The 17,030-nt window shown below is 43.9% G+C and overlaps 1 long non-coding RNA gene across 1 annotated transcript; it reads right to left on the bottom strand.

Annotated features, from left to right (window-relative positions):
• Positions 1-13,692: 13,692 nt before the first annotated feature.
• LOC103663285 lies at positions 13,693-16,462 on the bottom strand. Its single transcript, XR_568749.2, has 2 exons — positions 15,942-16,462; positions 13,693-13,971 (listed from the first exon to the last, which is right to left on the bottom strand). It is a non-coding gene; the product is annotated as an uncharacterized LOC103663285 (long non-coding RNA).
• Positions 16,463-17,030: the final 568 nt, after the last annotated feature.

The following is a 17,030-nucleotide window of genomic DNA, read 5'->3' as shown; positions in this document are numbered from 1 at the left end:
AAAGTTGGTCCAAGGACCAGATCATGTTTCTGAAGAAGCTTTCACCAGATCTTTTTTCTTCCTTTTTCTTCTTCTTCTTTTTTTTAAAGATTTATTTATTTTAGAGAGGGGAGGGGGAGAAAAAGAGAGGGCATGCATGAGCACGAGTCAGGGGAGGGGCAGAGGGAGAAAGTCTTTAAGCAGACCCGCCGCACTGCGTGGAGCCCTGTGCAGGGCTCGATCCGATGACCCATGAGATCATGACCTGAGCCAAAACTAAGAGTTGGATGCTTAACAATTGAGCCACCCAGGCGCCCCACTTGCACCAGATCTTGAACAAATAGATGAATAAATGGATGCAATAAATGTTTTTTTAAAAAACTAACCAATTTAAAGAAAATAGTCTTTCATCTAAGTGTATGTTTTCATGATTGTGTGTACCTGTGTTAGAAACATCTTTTTCTGGAATCAATGGATATTACAGAATGCTGATGTTTATTTTCGAAGGCCTATTTGACCCTTCTGCCTCAGCAAATGGATTCCATATGGATTCCTTAAATTGCCAAACAAATTCCTACTGTTCTCCGAAATCCTCAATCTGGCAACCAGTAACACCATATATGATGCTTTTTATCTCTACCATTCTACACCTGCCTCTCCCAGACGCCATCAGCGCAGAGATTCTCAAAAGGAAGGGGAAGGCGGAAAACGTTGGAAAGAATAATCCCATTGTTACAGAAAAACCAGAAAAAGATATAATATGTAAATTACAGGTAATTTGTAAAAATTACATAGAGCATATATTCACATAGTTGTATACATTTGCTTATAGAGGCTCTTTGTAGGTGAGCTGAAGATTTTTCATTGGATGTTCTAGCACTTAGGGAGTCTTCTTGACAGAGACCGTTAAGGGTCAGAGGCTTTAATTCCTTGGGGGATGTGAGAGGTAGCCTTAGATTCTTTCTCATCTATTTTCCTTTCTCTGTCTTGTCTCCTTCCCTCTCTTTACTCCCGCTTCTCCTTCTCAGTACTGAGCTTACACCAGACAAGGGGGGTCCTTCCCTGGCCTCACACTTCAGAGAGCCCTACTTGTCACGAAGAGACATAAATGAATTAAAGAGCACGTGGGCACCTCTATCCTTGGGATCCAGTGTTCAGTGCTGGGACGGTGTAACCCCAACATCCACGCTCAGAATTAACACCGTTCAGAGCCCAGGGAAATACTTCCCCATCCTTGCCCTTTGTCCTCAAAATAATAAAGGCAACTCCATCCAAATGCCATAAAGACATCCGGGCTGTTCTACTGATACATCAGACACAAACATCACTCTGGAGATTGTGACAAGATTGAGTGGCAGAGGCACTTAGGTAAGAGAAAAGACAAATTAATTAACTTGTCAAATCATTGTTCTCTGATAGCGTGAGCGTGATAGAGTCTCGTGTGATCAAATATCATTTCCCATTAGTGCTGAACGTACACTTTCTTATGCCTCTTCGTGGTTCCAGAGGTATTTACAAATTAGCACGATATTCAGAGCACTAGCTCGTGGAGTGTGAGGAACATTTGCTAAAATTAAATAATCCAAATTACTACTAAATCTGTCTAGATGTGGGTGTACGGCGTGAGAAGTATTTTGCTTTATATTATTGCATGGTTCTAGATATTGCTTTGAAAGATGGTGAAAATCACACGACAATGTGCATGTTGACGTGGAAATATTGTGTACGTTTCATAGTAACAATAATCTATTACACACTATCGAAATACGCTTGAGCATTATATATAAAGGAATTCTGTCAAGAACTCCAGGTGCTACTGCTTTAGCAGAGTCAATGTTCTCCAAATAGAAATTAATAATAAAAAAATTACCTTAGAACTTTACTATTTCAAGAAATGTGTCTATTTGGGCATTGCTGTCAATAGAATACCAGTACCTGCAAGTGTTGATTATAACATAATTAGTGTTTTGCTGAAACAAAGGCAAGAAAAGCAAATTTTATGGAATATATTTGTGAATTAATGAGAGTTATTTTATTACTTATCAAACTGTGCCGGCCCATCAAAGAAACACTCAGACATGCACATTATAATTAAATCCAGTCATCTTGGAGAGTTTGTTGACTTTCAGTCATATAAAAACCCATAGCTTTAAACAGAGTTTTCATTCTATCATTGTGAATATCTATTTCTCAAGGAAGGGGATAGAATATGTATTATTTAACAGTTTGTTAACCTGCTTTATAGCTTATAATTATTGAGATCTATGGCATATGGGCTACGCTTCGAAGAACCCTTGCCATATCTTCCCTTCTCTCCCCTCATTTTCTCCCTTCTTTTCTTTTCTCCTCCCTTCGATATAGCATGACTTCTCCCTCTTTTTCCTCTCTTCTCTCCTCTTTGTCCTCCTAAATCTTATGTGCAATTTCAAGTGCTTAGTAAGTGCCGTCTTTATTTTTTCGAAAGCAAATCAAATCCGTGCCTGAATCTCCATTGCTCCCCGACGGCAAGAAATCCAAGCTTTGTCCTTATGGAGTAGGATATGAGGCTGGAATTCTCTCCCCCCTTCTCTTTCTCTTGGGCCATGTAATAAAGTAGAAAGTTTATACAGCAGTCAGAAGGCCCTCTCACTCAGACATCACGTTGACCCCTGATGTCTGGTGTCCCAAGTTCTGCAGCTGCTTCCTTTTGAAGCTGGGACCCAGTGTCAGCACTGCTCTTGGGCGGCCTGGTGGTTGGAGTCCAGGCTCTCCAGGGTACCACAGCCATTCTCTTCCGGGGTGCTGCATCCCTCCAGGGTGCTGGGAGAGCTGGGTGAGGGTTGCACTCTTTGAGGGGTCTACCAACCCCAGCCCCTTTCCAGTTCAGGGGAAATATCCCTGCTTCCTTGAGCGACACTCCAATTCCCCCTCCCTCTCCACCCCTAGGATGATTCCTTCAGGAATCTGATGCTTCTGGAAAAACAAGCCCGAGGGTCAAGATGTCTAAAGGCAATTTCTGCTTTTATGAATCACAAACTCCTCTAAAGCAAAGAACTGAACACGAAGTCCTGTCCATCTGCTTGGAAGAGGGGAAGGAACGATACTGGAAGGCGAAACAAATCAATATTTTAAAAAATTATCTCACACATTTGGACTTGGGGCATGAGGGGAAGAATGCAGTGTCTGCTTAATTCTGAAGACCTGAGGACACTTAGAAAATAAAAGCAGGCCCCAGCTAATAATGACGGATTTTAGGTTGTAAGGGAAGTTTCAGATTTTGGTGTATTCAGAATGGTGTATCTCCATTCAGCTCACTGGAGAAAAGGTGGAGAAAGGGACCCCAGGTCATACTTCTGGCTGGGAACGGGGTCAGCGCACTTTGCCGGCACCTTCCCTGAGACATATCTCTTGGAAATTAATATTTTCCTCAAGCTCCAGTGTTCACCCCCCTCCAATACCTGCCTGATGTCCCATATATGCTTAACATATGGGCAAAATTAAACACGTTTAAAGGGGAGCTCTTTCTTTATACAGTCACTTATTCATTCAAAAAATATTTGTTGAGGGCCGTCTGATTACCAGGCATGACAGTAGGTGCTGGGTGTACGCAGGTGCATGAAATAGGCATGATGTTGCCCAGTGGAACTTACAGCTCATTAGGGGAGAGATTCAATAAACAAGAAAACCAATAAATCTGAATTACAAATTGTGCTAAGAGAATGACCAGGATGTCAAAAGAATCTAACACATCATTGTACGAAGAATTGAAGGAATTAGAAAGATTTGCCTTCTCCATAGAAGGCTCAGAAGAAATTTCCAGCTGTACATAAATTTTAAAGGATGTCATATGAAGAGGACTTTCTTTCATTGATTCTAAGGGGTTGATCTAGCATCAAAAGCTGAAAGCCTTAGAGAGATCCAAGTTGGATTGAGAGGGTGCAGACTTTTTTTGAGTTGTAAAGGAATGGAATGGTTTGCTTGCAGGAGAGGGCCAGGAATTTTCTTGATTAGAAATAGCCGCACTTAGTACTCGATAATAAAAAGGAGTGAATACACAACAGTATGGATGAATCTTGAAAACATTATGCTAAGGGAAAGGAGCCTTACACAAACCTATCATATATCGTGTGGCTGATATTCTAGATTAGGCAAAACGAGTCTGTAAGGGATGGCCAGAACAATGATTGCCTGGGACGGGGAGCAGGACGGTAAGGGCTAGGATTATCGAGGAAGGGGTGTGAGGGAACTTTCTGGAATAATGAACATGTTCTGTATCTTGGGAGCGGTTTGGTTTACACAGGCATATGCACTATCAACATGCATCCAGTGGTTCATTTAACACGTGTGCATTTCACTATGTATATTTTTACCTAAAAGTAAATAAGGCAGGAAGACAGGAAGTCAAAGAAAAAGGAAGGAAGAATGGAAGGGAGAAAGGAAAGACAATACTGAATATTAGTTCATGATACGCATGCTGGAGTCTTAGGGTGGAGCATACCGACGTCTACGCTTACTTTGAACTACTTGAAAAGTCAGATGGAGCGATGAACCGATATGTAGATGGAGCCCCGGCACAGGGGTGCAAGAGCGCCTGGCTCCAGGGTCCCAGACACACCAGGCTTGGCCACTCGCTGCTGACAAAATCCGAAGGCACTTTGTGGTGAAACAAGAAAGAATTATTTCAGTGAGGCCAACACTGGGAAGACAGCAGACCAACGTTTCTTCAAAGATGGTCTCCAAAGTGCTGAAAATACTTCTCGGTTTATATAAGGAAAACGTGGGCCAGGGGTTGCTGATTATGTGTGGGTGGGCAGTAAATGTCAGGTGGATCACTGTCTTGGGGTCAATCACGCGGGATCTTGCTGGCAGTCCCTATTGCTTGAGGGGTGAGTTTCGGTTCCCATCATGGGATGCTTCGCCTGCAGGGACTTTGCCTGAGTTAAGAGATTAGCTGGAAAGGACTTAATCAATTAGAAAGTTTGAGGTCGAAATGGAGGTAGTCAATGTCCTTTCTCACAGACATGTGACAAAGCAACATAACCAAATGTTAGCGATTATAGAATCTAGATAGTGGGTATGTGGGAATTCACTGTACGATTTATAGCTTTTCTGATGTTTCAGTTTTTTCTTAATAAAATGTTAAGGAAAAAATAGTCCCTCTTCATTGAAGATCTGTTACACTCTGTTTGTCACTGTGCTATGTGTTTTAGAGATATTACCTCTGATACTAAGGAGAGCAAGTTTATTAATAAAATTATTTATTATGTTTTCTTCTATTGTAAATTTGTGAATTGCAAATCAGGACACTAGGGCTAAGAGAAGTCGTGGAACTTGTCAGGGACCATATCATGACGCGGCAGGCCTGTGTGTTTTCAGTCTACACCTGTGCTATCCAAAATAGTACCCACTCACCCCATGTGGCTCTTGAGTGTTTGAAAGATGGCTGGTGCGAGGGAGGAACTGAATTTGTAATTTTATTTAATTTAAACTTAAAAAACTGATATTTAATTCAGTGATTGGAAAACTCCCTTCAGTTATTGGAAAAGTTTCAAGTATGTTTGCAACAACTTGGGTAAGTAAAGCTACTTTTTCAACTGTAAATTTTACGAAACCTAAATACTTAGAAAATACTCCCAATGGGAATGTAGCATTCGAACTGGAGTAATGCCGTAAGTGTAAAAGTAGACACATTTTCAAGCCTTATTGTGAAAAAAAGAACGTCAACTATCTCATTAATCATTTTTAAATTGATGAAATGTTGAAATAATAAGATTTTGGCTGTATTGGGTTATATTTTTAAGTATTAAAATTAGTTCTCTCCCTTTTTACTTTTAAAAAATATTAACATTGCATGTAGGACTCACATTTTTTTTTTATTTTAAAAAATTTATTTGAGAGAGAACGTGAGCCGGTGGGGGGTAGTTTAGAGGAAGAGGGAGAAGCAGGCTCCCCGCTGAGCAGGGAGCCAGACACCGGGCTTGATCCCAGGGCCCTGGGATCAGGACCTGAGCCGAAGGCAGAGGCTTAATCACCTGAGCCACCCAGGCGCCCCTCATATTATATTTGTATTGGATGGAGTTGGTCTATGCTTATACCAGTGGGACTCAGGCTAGGGGATGCGAGTTGCCAGGAGCAGATGTGGGGTGGGGTGGGCTGGGGTGGGAACACACCAGGTCCCCAAGACGCTTTATAATGGTGAGATCCGGGGAAACGTTAAGTATTAAATGTTACGTACCAGGGACTATTTTCAAGTCTTGACATTTATTAATTCATATAATCCTTACCAGGACCCTTTGGGGTAGGTACTCTCATTAACCCCATTTTGCAGATGAGATGGAAGCCGAGAGGTGCATACATGGCCATTTGGCAGCAGCTAAATCAAAGTAAAGAAATGGCCACATTTGGCTGATACTCAGAATTTAAAACACGATCTTTCAGAACTTCCCTTAAGTGGCTTCTATTTACAGATTTGCTTTCAATCTCTCAGACTCCCGGGGACGTTTTCTTCTAAGGACGACACTGACCCCTTTTTCTGTACAAGCAGCTCTCTGAATCGTACATCTTTCCCAGAATTCAAAGACATTTGTTCAAACAACGGGCATCGAACTAGATAATTGGCCAATGGGAGTACAATGTAGCTGAGCAAATGGATTATTAGAGGGGTCCCATTTGAGAATTCATCATTTTCTTGCAGTAGAAAGGGTAGTTTAATCTCTGTAAAAGCCTGCCACACCCTGTGATAATTGACTTAGCCGTGGAATTGCCGTGTAGAAAGCTCTTGTATTTCTCTAGCCGGGATGCTGCTGGAAGTCTTGAAGAGGTTCACGAGCTACTCCGGGTTGTTCTTCCGAGATATTTACAGAAGGAGAGAAGGTGACGACTGCCTTCAGAGGCAGTTAATTTGTTAAGTGCCAGGCTCTGTTCATTTTGAAGAGACCCACGATTGGCTGATGTTCTAGAAACAGCAACAAAGAAACTCAGGTGAGTCGTCAAAGGTTACTTGAGGAGCTTGGATGGTAGGCACTGCGGGTTTCTAGCACCGGAGATCAAGCCTTTCCCTTCTTTTATGAGTATGTCTTAAAATTCAGGTCAGCACTGATGCCAGTTATAATCCCCGTCTCTTTCCAGAAGGCAGTGCCTGCATTGGTTATGAGACCCAGCATGTGTATGCTGTTAACACATTGGCAAAGCTTTCAAACAGTGAAAGAGGAAACTCTAAAAATTCAGGAGAATGTCACCATAATGCCAGTTCTAAGAGGGTAGAAGGGGATCACATGGAAAAGTCTTGAAGAGCGGAACACTTTGAGCATGACAAAGGGTAACTCCCACATTCTCCTAAAAACACAGAAGATGCCAAATATAAATATCTAAAAGGTGTTACCTTCTGGCACCACTAAATTAAAATGTCCAGGTTTGTGAGTCATCGGTGACAAACAGCGGGGAGCTTCTTGTACTTGGTTGGATCTAGACAAGGGCCATGTCGGGTGCTGTCCTGGCCAGCAGCACCACCTAGAACCTCTGGAAATGCAGAGTCACGACCTCACTCAAATCACGGAATCAGAATCCCCGGGATGGGCGATCAAGACTCTTAGCTTTAGGGGCACCTGGGTGGCGCAGTCGTTAAGCGTCTGCCTTCGGCTCAGGGCGTGATCCCAGCGTTCTGGGATCGAGCCCCACATCAGGCTCCTCCGCTGGGAGCCTGCTTCTGCCTCTCCCACTCCCCCTGCTTGTGTTCCCTCTCTCGCTGGCTGTCTCTATCTCTGTCAAATAAATAAATAAAATCTTAAAAAAAAAAAAAAATCTTAGTTTTAACCATACCCTGAGACCCACGCTTCTCCAGCTTTCTGTGATGAAGGGCAAGTGTATTGTTTATTTTTTAAAATTTGCACTGGCTCAATCTTTAGTAAACATGTCGTTCAGCGGGACGAATTGAGCTCCCCTCCGTGGGGCTGTCGCTGCAGCTTCCACGGCCCTGAGCGGTTGAGATACTTGCTCTCGACCTGTTCACCTTTCTTACTGGAGGTTGGGAACCACGGGTGCATGGGCTGGAGGCACTGGTCTGCAGACCTCACTGGGAGTAGCACTCATCTAAGCCATACTTCTTCAGTCCCCTGGCCTTCCTCAGTCCCGAAGGGTCACTGTTGCCTGGCCCTCACCGACCTTTGCCACGGACTCGGTCGGAGCCTCACGGAGGACAGAAGCAGGGAGATGAGAGTTCACCAGAAACCAGCCCTTCCACGTCGGCTGCTCAGACAGTGACTGAGCTCACTTTCAAATGACCCTTTTTAGCTGAAACAGATCAGGCAAAATTGTAGTCTTGGATGGATCGCCTTCTTATGTTACTGGATGAAAATGGTGAATTACGAAGGTTTGCTTTTCACGCATCACTGTGGTGGTTCATGAAACTCCCCGTTGCCATGAGTACGTAGATAGGGAGAAAGTAAATTTATTTTCATGTCTGTCTTCCAAACAGGGCTGAGTTTCTAATTTTCTGCTGAAAGGCTGTGTTACAGAATTTGGCTGGTCAGCTAACATTTGGAGTTCATCAAATTCTAATTGGTGAATAAACACAGGGACAATGTTTCTTTCCCGGACGTAGAGAGTTGTCAATGTCAGATGAGCTTGAGGTCTTGTAAAGCTTTTGCTTTACTTTGTACCCCATTTGGTTATCCTCATCCCATAACCACATCTCTTAAAATCTTGTTAAAATACATTAGGGCTTATTACATCCCTTGTTTATACTAGGGATTCAGTAAGAGGAGGTGTCAATGATGTAAACATTACATAAAAGTAAAGGCTTCGGAGATGAAAAAAGTGCTTAATGGAGATGTTTAGTGGGAAATGAATTCTGATATTATCCAGAACCCGTTCTTATTCTGAGATGGTCCCCACTTACAAAGAGTGTCAAACAGCCTTTTAGCAACCTTCAAAAAAAAAAAAAATCTACGATTGTTTACATAAAAGTGTTTCAAACTCTTCCTCTGCTATAAATTGTGTACGGCCAAGTGGGTGCATTAGGACTTATACTAAATCTCTTTATCTGGTAAGATAAAAGAAATGTTTATAATTTCCCTGAAATGTATTTGCTTTTTCCACAGCTTTAGATAATACTGTTAACCCCCTAAAAGAAGCCATTTAAGAAATAGCTGTTTAAGCTACAACACAAACAGTAGCGTAAACCCTTTGGTATTTTCGAATGTCCAAAAATGACTAATTGTGACTTTTCTAACTACGACCTCTTCTAGAAGAAAAGGCCTGGTTTGTGAAGTTTATCTAATTTAAGAATACCTATGCAAAGTTGTTTTGAACAGTTTCTCATCTTGGTTTCTTTTCTTTCTTTCTTTTTTTTTTTTTTAAAGATTTTATTTATTTATTTGACAGAGAGAGAGACAGCCAGCGAGAGAGGGAACACAAGCAGGGGGAGTGGGAGAGGAAGAAGCAGGCTCCCAGCGGAGGAGCCTGATGTGGGGCTCGATCCCAGAACCCTGGGATCACACCCTGAGCTGAAGGCAGACGCTTAACGACTGCGCCACCCAGGCGCCCCCTCATCTTGGTTTCTTGACTTCACCTGTGATGGAAATATGTCTTAAAGAAAATTAAAACCATGGTGAGATACCATTTGACACCCAACCACGGTGGTGAACAAAAGAAAAAGGCCATCAGTAGCAAACGTTGGTGAGGATGTGGTGCAGGAAGTCTGACAAGCTGGTGGCGGTATGAACTGGAAGAGCTACTTTGGAAAACAATTTGGTTTTTTGGAGTCAAGTAGAGCATTTTCCTTCCTGGGTGTGCGGGCATGGAGACTCTTGCACGTGCGCACCAGGATAGATGCAAGAATACTCGTATTAGCGTAGTTTCTAATAGCAGAAATTCCCAGCAGGAAATTCAAATGGGCATCCGCTAGAGAAGGGATAAATTCATATTGTTATACTCATACCACTGCATCGAAAGAGAATAAAACATAGCTGCATGCATCTGCGTGGATGAATCTTAAAAACGTAACATGAGGGGCGCCTGGGTAGCACAGTCGTTAAGCGTCTGCCTTCGGCTCAGGGCGTGATCCCGGCGTTCTGGGATCGAGCCCCACATCAGGCTCCTCCGCTATGAGCCTGCTTCTTCCTCTCCCACTCCCCCTGCTTGTGTTCCCTCTCTCGCTGGCTATCTCTCTGTCACATAAATAAATAAAATCTTAAAAAAAAAAAAAAGTAACATGAGGTAAAAAGGCAAATTCCAGAAGAAAGCCTACCATAAGATTTCATGTGAATAAGTTCCATAATGTACAAAAGTCGGTGATATCCATGAGAGGTAAAATGATCAAGAAACCCAAGTGCATCATTAACAGAAAAAAAGATAATTATCATCGTTTGGGGGCAGAGGGGAGTAATCAATGGAGGAGAGTCACAGGGTGGAATTTGAAGGAATTGGTCATGTTTTATTTCTGCAGTTGGATGCTGTTTATACGGGCGCACTTTCAAAATCAGACAGACTTGGTACATGTCCTTTGCAAGCACGAAATGTTTCATAACAAAATAAAAGTCAGTGGAAAAAGGTTCTGTCCTAGAAAGAAATCACGAGACCTCTATCTCCTAGGTCCCATCAGGTTATTCTGGGTAAAAAACCATCTCTAATTCACACTGACTTAGGGAAGCAATGTTTATTTTTCTCTCACGGCTACGTGTCCAACGAGAGTCATCAGGGGCCTCTGATTATCGTGGTAAGTGAGGGACCCAAGCTGACAGAGCTTCTATGGGAAGGAGCCTTATGAGTATCGTCTTTGGGAAAAATTATCACCAGATCACCACCTACAGAGGGGTTGGGGGGGAGGGGGAGAAGGAACACAGTAAGTCAGGCACTGGCTTCTCAAATTCCTATCTGGAAATGATGCATCATTTCTCATATTTCATTGACCAAGTGAGGCCCTATGGCCCTGCTAACACCTGCCAAAGTTGTGAGGGAAGTGCAACCTTAGTATGTCTCTGGAAAGAGAACGTGACTATTTGTGAACAGACCCAATGACCATAATGATTTCCAAATATGACAATACGCCAAATTTCAAGTTCATTGCTGCTTCTCCTATCTAAAGCTCTAGAACACACCTTTAGGCTCAGTTGCCGTTCCACCTCTGATAAGGATACGAACTGCTGAATTGGGAAGGGTTCTCTCCTGATGGTCTGAGGAGAGAATCCCTTCTGGAGATAGGATGCTCTTATTCCAAACAAAAGCCGTGTCCTCAGAGTAGAATCCTCTTCTTTTCTGCCATCTGCCGAGGTGGAAGGCAAAGATACTCAGCATTCCACTTCCCAGAACTGGGAAAAGACAGGTTGGGGTGGCAGTGACATGGGGGGGAGGGGTGGCAGATACCAATAGAAATCCACGCTGATGTGAAAACGCAGCAACTGGAAGTTGCAAATTCATGGTCAAGATCTGTCCCCCCTTTTGTGTCAGAGTTCCAGGGCTTCCTAGGCATCAGAGCATCTGTACCCAGGCAATCAGGGGAGAGAGAAAATACGTACCGACCATCTGACATGGGTGGTGAAACCAACTGCCAATGTCTTGCCCCCGGGGGTGGGCCAGAGACTGGCTGTTTATGCTCCCGTCCAATTCTTTGTCCAGGACACATTGGACGACTACATTTTCCAACCTCCCCTGCGATTAGGCTTGGGTGATGGAATCTGGATTCTGGATCATGGATCATGGTGGACATGATGTGATGTCCAGACCCGACCATAAAATAGCAGCACAATATCTCATACTTCGTCACGTCCCTTGTCTTTGGGCTAAATGCAGAGGAACCACTCTAAGGAGCCAAGCAGATGATAGGAACCTGCGTCCCTGAATCAACTCACTGAAGCCTGGCCACTGAAAACCCAATGGGATGATGCTATGAGCAAGAAATAAGCTTTTACTGAGGCGTCTGGGTGGCTCAGTCGGTTGAGCATCTGCATTCGGCTCAGGTCATGATTCCAGAGATCCTGGATCGAGTCCCACATTGGGCTCCATGCTCAGCGGGGAGCCTGCTTTTCCCTCTCCCTCTGCTCCTCCCCCCCACTTGTGGTCTCTCTCACTCACTCTCTCTCTCTCAAATAAATAATAAATTAAAAAAATTTTTTTAAAAGAAATAAACTTTTATTTTGTGAAACCAGTAAGATCTGGGGGTTTTTAGTTTCATCAGCTAGTGTTCTTTACTATAAATAATATAAGGGACCACAGCCCCTTTCTTCAAAGCTACTGCTGGCAAAGATCTCTGCTGGGTTGAATTCAGATAATTCTCTGGAATGAGTTCTCTTGGTATGTAAGAGAGGCTTGTCATCTTTTCTTACTACTCTCAAAATGGGTAGGCAAGCCAGGCCTTACCCATGTGTCAGGTGAACATTCAGAGTTGATATTATAATGTGAGCACATATAAATTCTTCAAGTGATTTTGAAATTTTCATCCCATTCAGACTTTATGGTTGTCTGGGATTTTTTTCTTAAAGATTGTATTGATTTATGTGACAGAGAGACAGCCAACGAGAGAGGGAACACAAGCAGGGGGAGTGGGAGAGGAAGAAGCAGGCTCCCAGCGGAGGGGCCCGATGTGGGACTCGATCCCGGAACGCCGGGATCACGCCCTGAACCAAAGGCAGATGCTTAATGACTGCGCTACCCAGGCGCCCCTGCGGTTGTCTGGGATTTTGAACCTTGGCTTACCTCTGCAAATGATTTAAGACTGGGTATTTCTTAGCAGAAGGTGTGACGTGATTTAAGAGATGATATAATATCTCTATAAATGTCTGGACAGGCTACTTTATATGCTTTAGGGTCAGTTAGGCATAATAAGCCCACTGAATGAAGGGGGATACAGGCTCCAAATGCTATTTTATGTACGTGGAATATGGAGACAGAAATGCCCAGAGAGGGAAAGGCTGGAGTCCAAAGTAGATAAGCAGGCAAAAATGATGGTCAGAAAGGGAGTTGTCCGGTGAACATTCTTTTTTTCTCATTGAAATTGCAGTCATAGTGATAAGACCTGTAAGGTGACCCTTTTGTGCCCGCGATGTAGGTGTGTGGGCCGAGGCGGGTTTGCTGTTCCTTACAGAAGGGGAAGAATTCGCCTGTGTTTATTCATAGTCCCCTAGTGACCTTGGGAAAACCATAATGGCTGGCGGCCTCCCCAGAAAAGGCAATGAGACACCAGCTGAAGCTTGGGAAGCGCGTGGACTTTGTCACGCGAGGCTGCATTCTTGCTTTTCCGATACAGGTCCCGAAGCAGCCCGGGGACAGGTTGACTCATGAGTCAGCAACCTGAACCTTAGATCTCAATCTCATGGCGTGTGCCGAGTGCAGCCCTCAGCTTCGGTGGCCATGTCTATACCCCAGGACTCCACAGACATTTTGTGAGGGGCACGCGAAGGAATATGCGACATGTACAGATAACTACAGCAGTGCCTGGCATAGGACTAGCTCCAGTAATGTCTGCTCTCTGCCTTCTTTCCTCAATTTGATATTAAGTTCCTTGCGGGAAGGAGCAGGGCACGTTCATGTTGCATTGCCCTAAGGGCCTGGAGCATTATCTGGAAGACTCGGGGATGCTGGATAAATGTCTTATGCCAATGCCAAAGGCCAGTGGTGAGGCTTGGGGCTTAACTATGGGACCTAAGTAATTAAAATATTGACCTTAATCCCTTCATGAAGTTTCCCTAAAGATAGGTGTATTAGGTAGGCTTTACTGTCAGCATTTACCAGAGACTGAAATGACAGAGGCTGAAAACACAGAAGTTTATTTCTGTCTCATGTAAAAATCTGAATGGGTAGTGCAAGGCTGGGGTAGTGGTGCCCTTGTGTCCCAGTGGTCTCTGACTTCATGGTCCAAGATGGAGGAAAGGGGGTGAGAGGTGGTACATTGCCGCTGCCTTCCATGGCACCGGGACATCTCATATACCTCCTTTCCTCACCTCCCAGTAGCCCAAAGTCCGAGCTGCCACAGGACTGAGGATGTGCTTTTCATTCCAGACGGCTATGTGGCTTCTATAACTTGGAAAGGGAGATTAGATATTAGACAACAATCTGCAGTTCCTTCCACGGGCGTTCTTCTAGAATACTTCTGGAAAATGGAATGATTGCTGGTCCCCTGTGCTGGACCGTGAGGGTGGTAGCCACTTCCCAGGGATGGAAGAGAAGCAGTCTAGAAGCTTCCTGAGTCCCAGATAAATGAGGAGCTGCCAGACAGTCTTGAATTATTCATTTACATGTGAGAAACAAATTGCTTTCTTAAAACACCCATTATTTTGAATCTTTGTTATCTACAAGTAAATCTATAGTCTAAGTGATGCAATCAGTCTGGCGTGCATGAGTGTCTGTGTGACTGTCTGTGAGCTGGAGAAACTTTTACCCTCTGCCTATGTTATTACCCACCGGGGAGCGAGTGGTCCTTCTCTCTCCTGACTCAGCAGCTACACTGGCGGGAGACAATTCCTCTCTCCACCCAGCTGTGACTTCATTCCATTAGGCTAAAATTTAGATCAGGGGTGAGCTAATATACCAAATTGTACCCCAGTGGATTCCAATTTATTCTCTTTCCACTTATAGGGTCAGGCCCCGTATACTTAGTTTTATACTAGCAATGTGAATTGTACAAGACTCTTTAAAAAAAATCAAGCCAATCAGAAGTAATAAGATCTTAAAACATAGTCCTGCCTTGCTGTAGGAAATGTTGGTATGTGAAAATTCGGATACATTTAAAGTGATAATGCCTCTACAAAAAGATTGAACCCTTTACAAAATTAGCAGAGGAAGAGGTGGGTCCACCGAATAATTTGCTGAATATCTGAATACCCTTAAATAGCGACATTTCCTTACGCATTTATAATACTGTGTCCAAATGACTTCAGATGTTCAAATAATCTTTCTGTTACACAAAGTGAGATAATCAGTTCAAACACCCATGTTAGGTCTAAATAAAATAGATGGAAATTCATCCATGTAATATTGTTTTTCCAATGTTACTGCTTTGACATTAACAATAAGGATGAAGGACAGGAAGGAATAGTAAGGAAATGTTACCTAAAGGCATAGTAAAGGAATTAAAATGGTGGCCAGTCTGTGCAAGATTAAGCCTTCCCATTTCTTTTCTTTTCTTTTCTTTTCTTTTCTTTTCTTTTTTCTTTTCTTTTCTTTTCTTCTTTTCTTTCTTTTCTTTTCTTTTCTTTTCTTTCTCTTCTCTTCTTTCCTTCCTTCCTTCCTTCCTTCCTTCCTTCCTTCCTTCCTTCCTTCCCTTCTTCCTCTCACTCTCTCTTTTTCTTTCTTTCTTTCTTTTTAAAGATTTCATCCATTTTTTTGTCAGAGAGAGAGAGAGAGAGAGAGCACAAGCAGGGGGAGCGGCAGGCAGAGAGACAAGCAGGCTCACCGCCGAGCAGGGAGCCTGATGCGGGACTCCATCCCAGGACTCTGGGATCATGACCTGAGCTGAACGCTGACACTCAGCCGACTGAGCCACCCAGGCATCCCTAAGCCTTCCCATTTCTTCCTGTTACTTTTTATCATAGTTTAAACACTCCCCCCCCCATTTCAGAGTTCATACCTTGTGTACTTTACAAAGCTTATACTTTGTATTTTAAAAATATCATGTAAGATGTCTCAACTCTAGGCATTTTCCCTTCTTCCACTGTAGCTATGATACCACTGCAGTGTGGAACTACCTTTATGATCCTCGAAGGCAAGACCACCAGCTTTTAAAGCAGGCCAGCCTTCATATCCAACAGCTTTCACCTCTAATAACACAGAGAAATAAATAGATAAAGCGCCTAGAAGGGAAACCAGCTTTTCATCTGGGCTGTCTTTCGTTATGAGTTCTTAGAAAAAAAGCAAACACAAAAAACTGCGTTCGTGGTCTGTTGCCTTGCTTTTCAGGAGGGACATTTTCTGGATTTGAATGCGGCATCTTTGTTCACCCATGATTCCAGGGAGGAATCCACTTTTTTGGAGCAGTCAATTATATAACTCACCAGCTTTGTAGCCACAGTTCCATTTGCAGCTCCAGCTGCCACTTGCTGGAGGGAGGGCCCTGGCAGGTGTCCAAGGCCGCACACCAAGCAAGGAAATCAGAGTTCGCAGAGTGTTGAGCACCATGTCCGCTGGATTGTGCCAGGACAAGTGAACCGTTCAGAACGGCTTTCTGGTTTATTATCTTCTCTCCCATCCCCAGGGAGTATCTTCTCCAGATAGGCTGGGTTTGGAAAGTCTAGCAGCATTCTAAATGCAAGTTTATAGAAAGAAATCCAATTAGCAGAGGGAAAACCGTATATAGATACGGACGATGTATGAATAGACAGACAACTCTTATACTTGCGAGGTGTTTTCTGCCCAGGTACCTGCCCTCTGGCCCATTCCCCTCACTCTGCCTCTGGAAGCAGAGGCTCTCTTCCCAGGGCTCCTCATCCAAGGCTGTCTCGTTTGGGGGTCTACACTTTTAGCTCTAACGTGGCCAGAGCCCCCTGGAGACTTCTTTCTCCAAGACTCCATCGGACGTCTGCCGTGGGGATTTTGCTTGCCTGGATTCTGGGTTCTCCTTGTTGGTTGCTGAACTATAGAGTGCACCCCACTTGGAGGAAAGCAGCGGAGGCCCCCACTCAGATTCACTTCGGAAGGGTCGCTTTGCTTTCTCGTCTTGCCATTAAGTTGCTGGCCCGTCTCCTGTCTCCATCTAGCCTTCACTGGACGAGGCAGACCGGAGAAAATTTTCAAACGATTGCTCGCTCTGCTTCAGCAATGCCCAGCTGACTCCAGCTAACCACAGGCCAGGTGCTTCCGGCCTGCTTCCTTCTGCCGACGGAGCCCTGCACACGAGCTCTGGTAACCACTTTCTGTTCTGCCTTCTGTTTACTTCCTGCCTCCACCACTGACTCTGGTTGGGAGTGGAGATCAGGGGAGTGGAAGGGACGAGCTTTGAACTTGAAGTCAGATAGCAGTTGTAATTCTCGTAGCCCGAGACCTTAGGGTCTGTGGGATCTAGAGATGTCATTTAACCTCACCGAGACTCAGTTTCTCCACCTGTAAAGTGGACAGCCTCATGCCCCTTCTGAGTCAGCAGCAGC

This window comes from Ursus maritimus, unplaced genomic scaffold (genome assembly GCF_017311325.1).
Source record: "Ursus maritimus isolate PB19 unplaced genomic scaffold, ASM1731132v1 scaffold_34, whole genome shotgun sequence".
Lineage (NCBI taxonomy): Eukaryota > Metazoa > Chordata > Mammalia > Carnivora > Ursidae > Ursus > Ursus maritimus.
The sequence above is the reverse complement of the archived record's forward strand: the minus strand, read 5'-3'. Positions and strand labels throughout refer to the sequence as shown.